The sequence below is a fragment of the Helianthus annuus genome, chromosome 16, assembly GCF_002127325.2.
Source record: "Helianthus annuus cultivar XRQ/B chromosome 16, HanXRQr2.0-SUNRISE, whole genome shotgun sequence".
In the NCBI taxonomy this organism is placed as follows: Eukaryota; Viridiplantae; Streptophyta; class Magnoliopsida; order Asterales; family Asteraceae; genus Helianthus; species Helianthus annuus.
In genome coordinates this window covers 55,890,475-55,904,571 of record NC_035448.2, presented here as the reverse complement: position 1 = coordinate 55,904,571, position 14,097 = coordinate 55,890,475, and positions in this window count along the sequence as shown.

Sequence of the window (14,097 nt, the reverse complement as noted above, 5' to 3'; positions counted from 1 at the left end):
GTTGGTTCCCCTGAAGTAACTCGAGAACCAAACGTAGATGTTGCGCGTGTTCAGCTTTCGATTTGGAATAGATCAAGACATCGTCAATGAACACGATGACGAAACGGTCTAAGAAAGGCTTACACACGCGATTCATCAGATCCATAAAGACCGCGGGTGCGTTAGTTAAACCAAAAGGCATAACAACGAATTCATAGTGGCCATAACGGGTTCGAAAAGCGGTTTTGGGGATGTCTTCCTCTTGAATCCGCAATTGATGATAGCCTGAACGTAGATCGATCTTCGAGAAACACTTGGCACCTTGCAGCTGATCAAATAAGTCGTCGATTCGAGGAGTTCTACCCATCGGCGTTGACGCATATTAAGTTCCCTTTGATTGAAGATATGTTGTAAACTCCTGTGATCAGTGTAGATTGTACACTTAGTGCCATACAGGTAGTGTCGCCAAATCTTTAATGCAAAGACAACTGCGCCTAGCTCGAGGTCATGGGTTGTATAGTTCTTCTCGTGGATCTTGAGCTGTCGAGATGCGTAAGCTATAACCTTGTCTCGCTGCATGAGGACACAACCAAGACCAAGGTTGGAAGCATCAAAGTAGACAATGAAATCGTCGCTTCCGTCGGGCAACGTAAGAATCAGAGCATTGCACAGCATATGCTTGAGAGTTTGAAAGGCAGATTCTTGTGCGGTTCCCCACACAAAAGGCTTGTCTTTATGAGTAAGAGCGGTAAGCGGCACAGCGATTTTGGAGAATCCTTCAATAAATCGTCGATAATAGCCCGCTAGTCCGAGAAAAGAACGAACTTCAGACGGGTTCTTAGGCATAATCCACTTTTGACGGCTTCAATCTTCGCGGGATCAACGTGTATTCCCTGACTATTCATGATGTGACCCAGAAACTGAACTTCCTCTAACCAGAATTCACACTTGGAGAACTTGGCGTAGAGTTGGTTCCCCTGAAGTAACTCGAGAACCAAACGTAGATGTTGCGCGTGTTCAGCTTTCGATTTGGAATAGATCAAGACATCGTCAATGAACACGATGACGAAACGGTCTAAGAAAGGCTTACACACGCGATTCATCAGATCCATAAAGACCGCGGGTGCGTTAGTTAAACCAAAAGGCATAACAACGAATTCATAGTGGCCATAACGGGTTCGAAAAGCGGTTTTGGGGATGTCTTCCTCTTGAATCCGCAATTGATGATAGCCTGAACGTAGATCGATCTTCGAGAAACACTTGGCACCTTGCAGCTGATCAAATAAGTCGTCGATTCGAGGCAAAGGGTATCGATTCTTAATGGTTAGCTTATTTAATTCCCTATAGTCGATGCACATCCGGAACGACCCGTCCTTCTTTTTGACGAAAAGGACTGGCGCGCCCCAGGGAGAGGTGCTTGGGCGAATAAAGCCTTTTTCGACCAATTCCTGGAGTTGGTTCGAGAGTTCCCGCATTTCGGATAGAGCGAGTCGATAAGGAGCTTTGGCAACAGGGTTAGCTCCAGGAATGAGGTTAATACGAAAGTCGATATCACGACTTGGCGGTAGTCCGGGGAGATCGTCAGGGAACACCTGAGGAAACTCACGGACCACTGGAACATCTTTGACTTCAACTTTCTTTTTCTTTTCCTCCTCCGCTACTACAATGTTGGCCAAGAAGGCTCGGTATTCCTTGCGGAGATACTTGTTGGCTTGAATACACGACATAAGCTTGAGACCTTTCGACGCTGTTTCACTGTATACACATAGAAGATCACCATTTGCGAGCGAGAATCGAATCATCTTTTCAAAGCACACGACTTCAGCATGGTTTTCGTGAAGAAAGTCCATGCCTACTATGACGTCGAAACTTCCGAGTTGCATCAGAATAAGGTCGATTGGAAAGATGTGATTGTTGAGCTCGAGAGTACAATCACGAAGAACAGAGTTAACTGCAACAGTTCTTCCTGTAGCGACTTCGACTTCGAATGACGAGGACAGATAAGAACGCTTACGACTAAGGAGCTTCTCGTATTCAAAAGACACAACGCAGTTATCGGCTCAAGTATCAAACAAACATGATGCATAAATACCATTCACAAGGAACGTACCATTAACCACGTTGTTATCTACCTGAGCCTGACGGGCATTGATGTTGAAGGTTCGGGCATGGGCTGCTTGCTGCTGTTGCTGAGGCTGCTGTTGTTGCTGCTAGGGCTGCTGGGGCTCTTGCTTAACCACCCTGTTCAGGCATCTGTTTGCAAAGTGGTTAGGGTCACCACATGCAAAGCAGACTCGAGCATTGACTGTAGGTGCTTGAGCTGCTTGTTGGCCTTGAGGGGCGGGGAGCAGAGCTTGATTGACTGTAGCTTGCACTGGGCTTGACGGGGACTATAGCGACAGTCCCCAGTGAAATGACCGTAAAGGTTGCAGTGAGCGCAAAAACGACAGGGTAGACCCACTGGATGATGATATGAGCATGTCGGGCAGAGCGGGTGAGGGCCTGTGTATGCACGCTTCGCTGGCGGTGCATTGATCACTGGAGCTGAGCGGTGGTGCTATTGCTGCTGAGCTGGTACAGCTTGTAGGGGAGCAGCAGTTGTTGTGGTAGCACAGCTCTTGTTGCTGGAGCTGTTGTTGTTGTACTTCTTCTTTCTTCTTGATGACTTGGAAGGTTGAGCAGATGAGTCGGTGGGTGCTGCGGTGGCTTGGTGCAGAGACTTGGTTTGCTTATCCCAAAAACCAGACTTCACTCGCTTGTCATTGATCTCAGCGACGAGTAGGTAGGTCTCTTCAATCGTTGCTGGCTTGGCGGTGTGAACAAAGTCGGCTACACAGTCGGGCAGGGCTCGAATGTACTTCTTGATGGTTTGATCTGGGGTCTTGACCTGATCGGGACATATGATGCTAAGATGCTTGAAACGAGCAGTGAGAGCAGCGTTGTCTCCATCCTTCTGCTTGATGGTCCAAAACTCGTTCTCCAGCTTTTGGCGTTCATGAGGAGGGCAGAATTCGTCGATCATAATTGCCTTCAACTCCTCCCATGTTAGCTCGTAAGCTGCATCATTTCCGTGCTTGTTTCGTTCGGCCGTCCACCAGTCTAGAGCACGGGACTGGAAGACGCCAGTAGCATTGAGTGTGCGGAGATTCTCAGGACAGCCGCTTTGGCGCAGAGTGACTTCAACCGAGTCAAACCAGTGAAACATGGCGGTAGGGCCATCTTCTCCGGTGAACTCTTTGGGTCCGCATGCTTTGAATTGCTTGAAACTGAAACCAGCTTTGCTAGCATCTTTGGGTGCGTCTGTTCGTGATTCTTCAGATGACTTGCTGGCGTTCTCATAAACGTTGCTCACAGCCTTTGCTACACTTTTGGCGATGATGGCGGCGAGATGCTTGTCTCTCTTCTCCTGTCGAGTCAGGTGGTGTCGGGATCCAGACGACGACATGGTCTGCAACAGACATCGTCACGGGACTCAACACAACGCAATCGAATCTCACCTCACACATCTAGACTACTAAAGCTTAGGAACACGTCGGAACACATATCACATAAGCACATAGGCACATAACCACAGATACATGTAAACACAGAAGCACATAAGCACGTAGGCACGTAGAGCACCGAGTTACATAGACACAGAAGCACATAAGCACCTAGGTATTTAATCACAGATGCAGTCAGAATACAGAAACCTATCATTCACAGCTTGCGTGTCATTCGTATAGCGATCGCGTATAGCATACTGAATAGCATCGTATAATATAGTCTACCTTACTCATAGCATAGCATAATACCGTCTAGATTGTAATTGAATATCGAATTGAGATAGAATAGCAATGCGAGTCGTGTGTGTTGATCGAAATGGCAGCAAAATCGAATAATGTCCAAAATATAAACACGTAAACAGATAAAGCACACAGAAACACATAAAATCAACGGGTCATCAGAGTACACGGCTGCGGTTCTCAGAATCAAAATGCATAAAATCGAGAGGTAGATTGTCTGCGGCTACTAGACATCGACTACCCAAAGCAATCCGACTATTCACAGTGGACTTGTCGTCACTTTCGACTTTAAGGGTCGTGTTTCTGCCTCGATTCTTGGGCTTTCCACACGCATCCTCTAGGGCATACTTGTGAGTTCAGGTCGTTGGAGTCCGTCGAAGCTTTAGTGAGAGGAAACATGTCCGGAATAAATTGCCAAGGTTAGGGTCTCACCCCAGGCTTAGCAATTTCTTCCTTGTTTTTAGAAAATCTAAGGAGAATTTTCATCAAAATGGGGATTTCACTCCTGATTTGGTATAATTCTCCTCGTATGTTATTGAAAATATCAGGATAAGCATGAGTAAATGGATAAAATCATCATTAGTCAGGCAATTTAGTTGAGAGTTTGCGGTTTTCACACCTATTCCTGACCAAATTTGCTTAACTTTTATTGAAAATTCGAGTGCAGTGATAACGAAGAATTGCAGAATAAGGCACATAAACTTGGTCTGTTGATTCCTAACTATAGTCTAGGTCTCTATGACAGCGACCCGGACTAGGTCGTGTCTAGCCTATTTCCCTATAGTTATGGCTCTGATACCAATCTGTCACACCCCAACCGATGGCGGAATCATCGGGGCATGGCACTGAGCGAAACAGATTGTCCAGAAGTTTCCACAACAACTATTAATACAAATTCCGTTTAAAATGATACGTCCCATACCGTATCCCGAATAAATAACAAGTTATTACAAATAACATCCAAACAATTAATCCTGCTCCGACAACTCAGATTCAAATTAAACATAAGTATTATTCAATGCCCTTAAAGACCCAGACTGACAAGATCTACAGACAACTAAGCACTAGCAGCTTGTTCTTGACAGACAACTATTTGTTGGGGGCCTCTAGAGACTTATTCTAGCTTCACTTCCCTAGAAGGCAAAAACCTTAAATACCTGTCACATACGTTAAAATAAAGTCAATACATAAAATGTAAAGGTGAGCATACAAGTTTGATAATAGCATATAGAGTTCGAATAGTTTACGCATAACCAGCACGTACACAGAGGGAAATGATGCATGTTAATTATCGACATGGACCTATCGATACCAACGACTGCGTGTTGACTGTCCGAGACAGTTCGTAATACATGATTACCACCGTAATCCGTGCAAGTAATTGTCCTTAACAACCCCCGTGTGAACGGGTGCTGAGTCCAAACTATAGTACTACGTTGCTAAGGCATGTAGACAACATTCCACGTGTGAACATAACAACAAGCATACATTTAGTCACGTAATACATGCAATCGGTCAGCGTTCAGATAGTTTGAATAGTGTGTTCGATTGTGATTTTGATAAGTAACGTATGTAACACCCAAAAGTGCTAAAGCAAAAAGGGTTCGAGTATACTCACAGTGGTTGGTTATGGATTGAAGGGAGCGCTGAGAGTAGGGTTAGCCTGAATAGTTCGATAGCATAACGATGAGTAACGCGGAAATGCAAACAAGTGCAAATGGATCGAATAGCCTGGTCGATCGAACAGTAGGTACGATCGAACGGGCTGTTCGATCGGCTTGAAAGTCCGTTTGAATAATCTTGTTCGATCGGCCGGTAGGCTCGATCGGCTGGACCATTCGAGTGGATTGTTTCTTCCTCTGATGTACTTGTGTATGATGGTTTGAACTTTTGAAGTTTTCGTTGTAGTATTTGAAAACACTGAAGTGTTCCTACCTTTCAGGTCGATCGATCGAATGGTCTATTTGATCGGCCGGCTTAGCCGATTGGTTAGGAACTTCATAGGTGGTTCTCAGTAGAATGTCACTCGATCGAACAGCCTGTTCGATCGGCTGGCATTCCACACTACGAACGAGTTGCAAAATCGATTAAGTGTTGAAGCATAGTATCTCATGATCCGAAGAGTAATGTTTACCAATCGAGTAGCGTATTCGATCGAACATCACTTCGTCAATAGCATACTTCTTGAAATTTGAAAAGTGTGGAACCATGTGCTAGCCGATCGGCTGGCCCGGCCGATCGGCTGGTATGTTCGATCGGCTGGGTTGTTCGTTCGAACAGCCTAGCCGTTCGGCCAGCAATTCTGACCTGGTCGGCCTTTGGTCTAACCTTTGGCTGTTTGATTATTTTTCATGCTTCTAAGGTATTTTGACAGCGAGTTAAACCGTAGAACGTGGGTTCTTACTTGTTGCACCGGTTCGGACAGGAATCACCCAAGTCCGGCCGGTGAACTGTTCGGAAGGGTAGTTTGACATTTAACCCGAAATCAGTGAGCCTCGTAGATAGAATCCGAATCTTGAACCTCTTGACTGTTAGAATGATTAGTCAGTGGGTTCGAGCTCCGTCTCTATCGGTTTTAAGGTTTTAAGTGTAAAATGTTGAAGAACAGTTGGAAATCCTTCCATGAAATTGTTAAGATTCTTACAAATCCTAGTTGTTTATGTGGAAATCGGTCAGATCTAAGCTATTCATGGTTGAGTGAGGCCAAAGTATGATGTTCTTCAAGAACACCATGATGACATCACCCAAGAACACTTAGATCTTGGTGATTTCACGGTTAGAATTCAAGTTTTGAAAGATAGAAAGGTGTAGAATCATGTAATGATCAAAATCGTACAAGAATTAGAGTGAAAACTTACCAGAGTTGAGAGAAATCTGAGAAAAGGTGAAGACCAAGGCTGGTTCGGTCAGAGCTTTCCAAAAGTAGAAAGAGTGACAATGACAGGGCTATTTATAGGCTCCAAAAGAGGAAAGTGTCAACCGATCGGCCAGGATCTCCGATCGAATGGCCTGCTCGATCGGCCAGGAAGGTGCTAGCCGATCGGCTGGCCTGTTCGATCAGGATGCTTCCTGTTCGATCAGCAACCCCTTTTCGAATGTTTCGTGACGGTCTTCGATATTTCGATTTCGATAGACGATGATACGAATACGATAGAGTTCCTAGTCAAATTACTTTCAGTCCCAACTACTATATCTAACATACAATCATCTATCAGTCACGTTTCGATGTCGGTTTCGATTGAGTTTGATTGCTTTTTGAGTTTCGATTCGAGTTTCGATTGATTCGATTGAATACCACAAAACATAAAGTAAACATACACAAGTAACACATAAGGCACACACACACGTAAGTATTACCACACCAGTTTCGCATAGTTCGAGTCTCGAGTTCGATTGATTGACTTGATTAACTTGATTATTGATTGATTAACTTTATCGCATTGTTACTTCCTACTATTCACAGTCGTAAATCGGTTGCATTGATTAAACATTCAATCATTTTATTTAAACAACACTTACTCCACATAATATAAATAAAACACAAAATCGACTAATTACAGTCAAGAAGTCAAAGTTGACTTGGACTTTGACTTTGAATTTGACATTCGAAAACACGGGGTGTTACAGATATTCTCATCTACTCTAAGAGTAAAGAGGAGCATGCAGCGCATCTGCATGCACTCCTAAGTTTATTGAGAAAAGAAAAGCTTTATGCCAAATTTTCGAAGTGTGAATTTTGGTTAGAAGAAGTACAGTTCCTTGGGCATTTAGTCAATCATGAAGGAATTCATGTGGATCCCACAAAGATTGAGGCAATTACCAAATGGAAAACCCCTGAATCACCAACCGATGTTAGAAGTTTCCTAGGATTGGCCGGTTTTTATAGAACATTTATCCGAGATTTTTCTAGAATAGCCATTCCCTTAACTAAGCTAACATGTAAATCTGTTAAGTTTGAATGGGGAGCAAAACAAGAAGAAGCCTTATAATTCTTAAGCAATGATTAACCAACGCACCCATACTAGCGTTACCAGAAGGAACTGAAGACTTTGTAGTCTATTGCGACACATCTAAGTTAGGTTATGGATGTGTGTTGATGCAACGTCAAAAGGTTATAGCCTACGCCTCTAGACAACTTAAGAATCATTAAGAGAATTATTCAACCCATGATTTAGAATTAGGAGCTATAATTTTCGCCCTGAAAATTTGGAGACATTACCTTTACTGTAGTAACTTCACCATTTTTACTGATCATAAGAGTTTATGGTATGTTCTCAGGCAAAAGGAATTACATATGAGACAGAGACGCTAGATGGAAATTCTTAGTAATTATGATTGTAATATCCTGTATCATGCAGGAAAGGCTAATGTTGTCACACCCCCAAAAATACCACAAGCGGAAACCCCCGCGAGGCGTGTGACGTACCAGGATCTAGCCACTAATCACGTTGAACCATAGACATATTAAATGTGATAAAACCTTTCATTAAATGAAATTGTCTAATTCAAACACCAGTAATAAAATCAACATGTTCAGCAGAAGCATAATAGTTTGTTTAAATAAAAAGTGTTCATCAAAGCAATATTGAGAAGCGTCCAAATGCCACGACCCATGACCACTCCAGCACTCCCAGATAGCAAGTTCCCATCCATGAACTTAAGGACCTGCAAGCATGCAGAAAAGTGTATCAGACAACGCTGGTGAGTTCATAGTTTGCTTTAACCGTTTAATACCAAGTAGTGACTTATGATATGTTTTGTTATGCTATGTTGATAATAACTCGATACCGCAGACGACCCTTTTTGCCCTTCTCCAATGCTCTATTAAACATTGGTCATGATTTAAAGTTATTAGTTCACGCCCGTCCTATCCAGGTACATCGTGAGGGTGCCAAACCTAATAGCGCTATCAACTAATAACCCCGTTGCCCTACAAGCAACTAACCCAGTAGTATGATGGGACTTAAGTGATAGAGAGTGAGTGTATTATCCAACATTAACGTTTACTGAAAACCGTCGCATATCCCCTGCAAGGATATGCGTATGTGAAATCCGCCTCACATCCCCTACAAGGATGTGGGTATTTGAAAACCGCCTCATATTCCCTACAAGGATATGGGTTTACGAAAATCCGTTTACAGTTTTGTCAGTTTGATTGTCCCCACCGGACGCATGCTTGTTTTGAGAGAAGTGAACTCACCTTGGTTTGCTCGGTAAGATTAGTTACTTGATCACACTTAATAAATCAAAGCCTATGATGTTCATGTACACATAATCAGTTCGCATTCCAGTTGTTCACATAGTTACACAAGAAGATTACCACATAACATATGCAACACACTACTGGGCCAACTACATTTCATCGATAAATCCTACAACACGACCACACACTAAACAAGAATCTACAATCAGTGCATAATCAGTAATGCCCAACCCAAGTGATGCCCAGCCCAAGTGCACAAACAGTGGTGTGAGTAAGGCCCAACATTGGCTTGTGCGATTGAGCCCCCTTGTGCGACCCGACGTGACATGTGCGACTGGGTCCACTTGTGCGACTCAGTCCACTTGTGCGCCTCGGTCCACTTGTGCGACTGGTTGATCTTGTGCGACTGTAACCAGGTCCGTGGCCCAGATAAGACTCAACGATGATATGACTGGGCCTTTTTCTTGTGCGATTCACACAAGCCCATCCGGACTTGTACGACTGGCACGACTTGTGCGATCCGTGTAAACAGGTGACACCCTCCCTTGTGCGATTGACCAAGATTTATGGAAAATGGTTACACACTCTAATTTGCAAATCAATTACCACATTTTCCATATTCCATTAGTTCTCATGAACCCTAGATCTATGTTTGAACATTACAGCACATATTAACATCAAAAACAATTCGAATGAGCATATTGTTCCATGATCCATATTTATTTCTAAATCATCAATTCATATAACAACATTACTGCCATCGTTTAAATCAGTTTCATGAGTTCGTTAACACATAGATGTTACCGAATCCCTTGAGTGTTAAATCAATTAGTCACACTAAAATCCTATCAAGCATTCGTAACAATCAACATCATGTACACAGTTAATCATATCCACCACAATCTCTAACAAAACCCCTAGATCATAAACAACCATTCTAATGCTCACTAACCATATTCAGCAACTTCACACATACTCTAGGATAGTCGACAAGGATCAAAACAGAAACGGGTTCACTAACCGAGAGGTGATGAGATTGTTCGTTGAAAGCTTGATCGAGAGAAACAATGCTTCGAAGAGAAGTTCCTGTCGTCGCTTGCTTGAGAGGAAATAGGGTTTGCAAGTACTTGAAAAGAATAGAATGATATGCAACTCATATGCATATATGCGAGCCACAAGGAAGTGGATTTGGGCTCGGTTTGGGTTATAAGGTTTTGGGCTTCAAGAAGCCCGCTTGGCAGGTGCGGCTGATAAGCATTTGTGCGATCCGAGACTAAACGTGACGGACATAAAACACATACAATTTCACTAATGTTTAAGTATAATTAAACAATCTATTCAGGTAGTTCATTCACTCAATCACATACATAATATCATAGAAACTAGTACATAAAGTATCCTTGAAAATACGAGTTGTCACAAATGTAGTAGTCGATGCTTTAAGTCGAAAGTATCACAAAAATCCAAAAAGAGTATGTTCTCTTAAATTAAATCTACAAGTAGACTTAAATGAACAGATCAGGAAAGCACAAGAATCAGTAATCAAGGATGATACTGAGAAGTTGAAAGGAATGATTAAGGAATTAGAACAAGGAACAGATGGAATTTGGAAATTCCATAAGGAAAGGATTTTGATACCTAAATTAGAAAACCTACGCCACCGTATATTAGAAGAAGCCCATAAGTCTAAGTATACGATGCATCTTGGAAGTGATAAGATGCATCAAGACTTAAGAAAGAATTTCTGGTGGATAGGAATGAAAAAGGATATAGCAGCTTATGTTTCTAAGTGTTTAACCTGTTCACAAATTAAAGCTGAACATCAGAAACCCTCAGGTTTATTGCAACAGCTAGAAATGCCAGTGTGGAAATGGGAATTGATAACAATGGATTTTGTTACCAAATTACCCAAGACAAGGAAAGGTAATGATATAATCTGGGTGATTGTAGACAGGCTAACTAAGTCAGCTCATTTCTTACCAATGAAGGAATCTTTCAGTATGGAACAATTAGCTAAGCTGTATGTAAATGAAATAGTTTCATTACATGGAATTCCTTTATCAATTGTTTCTGATAGAAATAGCCGTTTACCTCTCATTTTTGGACAAGTTTCCAAAAAGCAATGGGAACCAAGCTAAATCTAAGCACTGCTTATCATCCTCAAACGGATGGGAAAAGCGAAAGGACAATTCAGACAATGGAAGATATGCTTAGAGCTTGTGTAATTGATTTCGGAGGTAATTGGGACGATCACTTACCATTAATAGAATTTTCCTACAATAACAGCTATCATACCAGTATAAATGCTGCACCATTCGAAGCACTTTATGGACGAAAGTGCCGAACTCCAGTCTGTTGGGCAGAGATTGGAGAAAAGCAACTATCTGGACCAGAAATAGTACAAGAAACAACGGACAAGATTGTTCAAGTCAAGGAATGACCGAAAGCAGCACGCGACCGACAGAAAAGTTATGCTGATAACAGGCGGAAGCCATTGGAGTTTTAGGTAGGTGACAAGGTATTATTAAAGGTCTCTCCTTGGAAAGGAGTAGTGAGTTTCATCAAAAGGGGAAAGCTAAGCCCCATGTATGTTGGACCCTTTGAGATTATCAAGAGGATAGGGCCTGTAGGTTATCAACTACAATTGCCAGAGGAAATGGCAGGAATACATGATGTATTTCATGTATGCAATCTCAAAAAGTGCTTAGCCGATGAATCACTGGTAGTGCCTCTTAAGGACATAGAGGTAAATGAAAAGTTAAAATTTGTAGAGAAGCCTCTTCAGATTGAAGACAGAAAAGTCAAGAATCTTAAACACAAGAGATTAGTTCTGGTCAAAGTGAAATGGGATTCCAAAAGAGGAAATACCCACACCTATTCCAGTAGACCTCGAGGACGAGTTCTAAAACAAGGTGGGGAGGATATAACAACCCTCCTAAAATATTTCCGACACTCCTAATATATTTAGAATATCCCTAAAGTTCCTAAAATACACCCGTATACAAAAACCGGGCCCTAAATTCCTTATATAAATAAAAATAAAATAAAAACAAGAATTTGGGGTCGCTCGTGGGCCGCGAAGACCTTCATTGTCTTCTACGTGGGGCGCGACAGCTGGTCAACAGGGCGCAGCCCGGTGCTGCCACGTGTCAAACGCATGTCGAAGCTAGATTAGTGATTGGTCAAGGCTAGGGCCTACTACCCCTATGTCGCGGGCCGTGAAGGCTAAGCCTTCGGGTTACGCGGGGCGCGACGAAGTTTCTGATCAGCACTATAAATAGGCTCGATCGGCATCAGTTGCAATTCGCTCACAAATTCGAATTCTCTCTCAATTCTGAATATTAGAAAGTAGTATCGGGTATTATACCCCCTAAAATAGCGAAGCCCTGCCTCGTTGTAAGTATTTTAACCCCCGGTTACGTATTAGATACGCTGCCCAATTGATCTAGCGCTCCGTAACGGCTGTCGAGGCTCTGTCCGACGTAGTCGTTGGAGTTCTGTCTCGGGGAGGGTATAACTAATGTAAATATTGGGTTATTATACTAATGCGTGTGCATTGTGTAATTAATAGATAATCACCAGGAAATCACAAAGGAAAACCCTAAGATAGCAATGTGAGTAATCCTCCTTTTTGCAAACTGTTTTTACAAAACCTCAAATGATTTACATTATATTAAACAGTGATTGAGTATTTGTATTCTACAATTATCGTCGGTATGTTGGGGTTTTGTATACAAAATTTGTTACTACACTGTGAGTAGTAACATAACCATAAGTCGGGTTGATAGTACTGTGGGTGGTAATTAAAGTAGAAAAATAAACAAATGTAATTGCGAGATCGCCGTCAATGCTGTAAACGATTTTACTTGTCTTGATTAAATTGGGATTCACTCACCAGTATTTCCCACTGACAAAATGTTTCTAAACGCGTTTCAGGTAACAAAATGTGAAAGCCAAATAGAAGCGAGCTGGACAACACTGAAGGCTTGGAAAAGTGGCAATAAAGTTACCTAAAATAAAGAAGATGTTTTATTAAATAAAATAGGGTTTACCCCTATAAAATGTTTGTAATGGAAACTTGGGAGTTTCCCATGTGTTTAATATTATAAAAGTGTGGTATTTTACTTTGATAAAATATTTCCTAACTACGGTCCTGATGTAATTTCCGCTGCCAAATTGATAAACACCGATACCACTAATACTGGTCGCGGCCGCCCGTTCCCGGGTAATTAGGGGACGGGGGTTGTGACAAAACCGGTTCGCGGATGAGGAGGATACTGGGGCATGTGATACCTCGGCTCTGATTGGGTCGGGTTTAGAAGACATGCTTATGCTCTTAACCTTAAGTTTTTTCCCACCTTCGAAGACAACCTACACACATCACAAAAGTTCCAATAAGATTGGAGTTGTACCATATCTGCGATTTCGGAGCGTAGCGCCCCAAGGAACCTCGCGATAATTTGTTCTTCCTATGCTTCAGCTCAGGACCGCATGCGTAGCCTGTGAAATTCAGCAATTAATTCCTCAACGGTGGATGTTCGTTGGGAGAGGTTATGATACTCCAAGAAAGCATCTTGGCGATAATCCACGGGTAAGAACTTTTCCTGTAATAATTTTTTTTTTTCATTTTTGCCCAGGTTTCAACTTTTGATCTCGCCTCTTGAGCTCTTTTCTTTTTCACATGATCCCACCACAAGGAAGCATATTTATGTAATTTTATAGCAACAAGTTTTACCTTACATTTGTCAGAAATTTCCCGAAGATCAATGACGCATTCCACCGTGCTAAGCCAGTCAATAAAATCATCTGGTTGTGCTCTGCCATCGAACTCAAGAATCTCGATCTTAATCCCTAGACTTCAAAGTGAATATGAACCAATTGATTCCCTTCGATCTCCACGACGTCCAAAAGGGATCCTGGACCTGTTGTTGTAACCCCGCATTCTCGGCTATGTCTCATGGGTCTCTCCCGTAATCTTCGTTGCCTCAGTCGGCGTCTCTACGAGGACGTTGAGGTGCTCCGCCACGAAAAGCATTGATTCTTGATGTGCTATGATACCAACTGATGCAAATTCTCTCATAGAAGGTTTCAAGAACTCAAATTCGTATTATTCTTTGATAAAAAAACCAA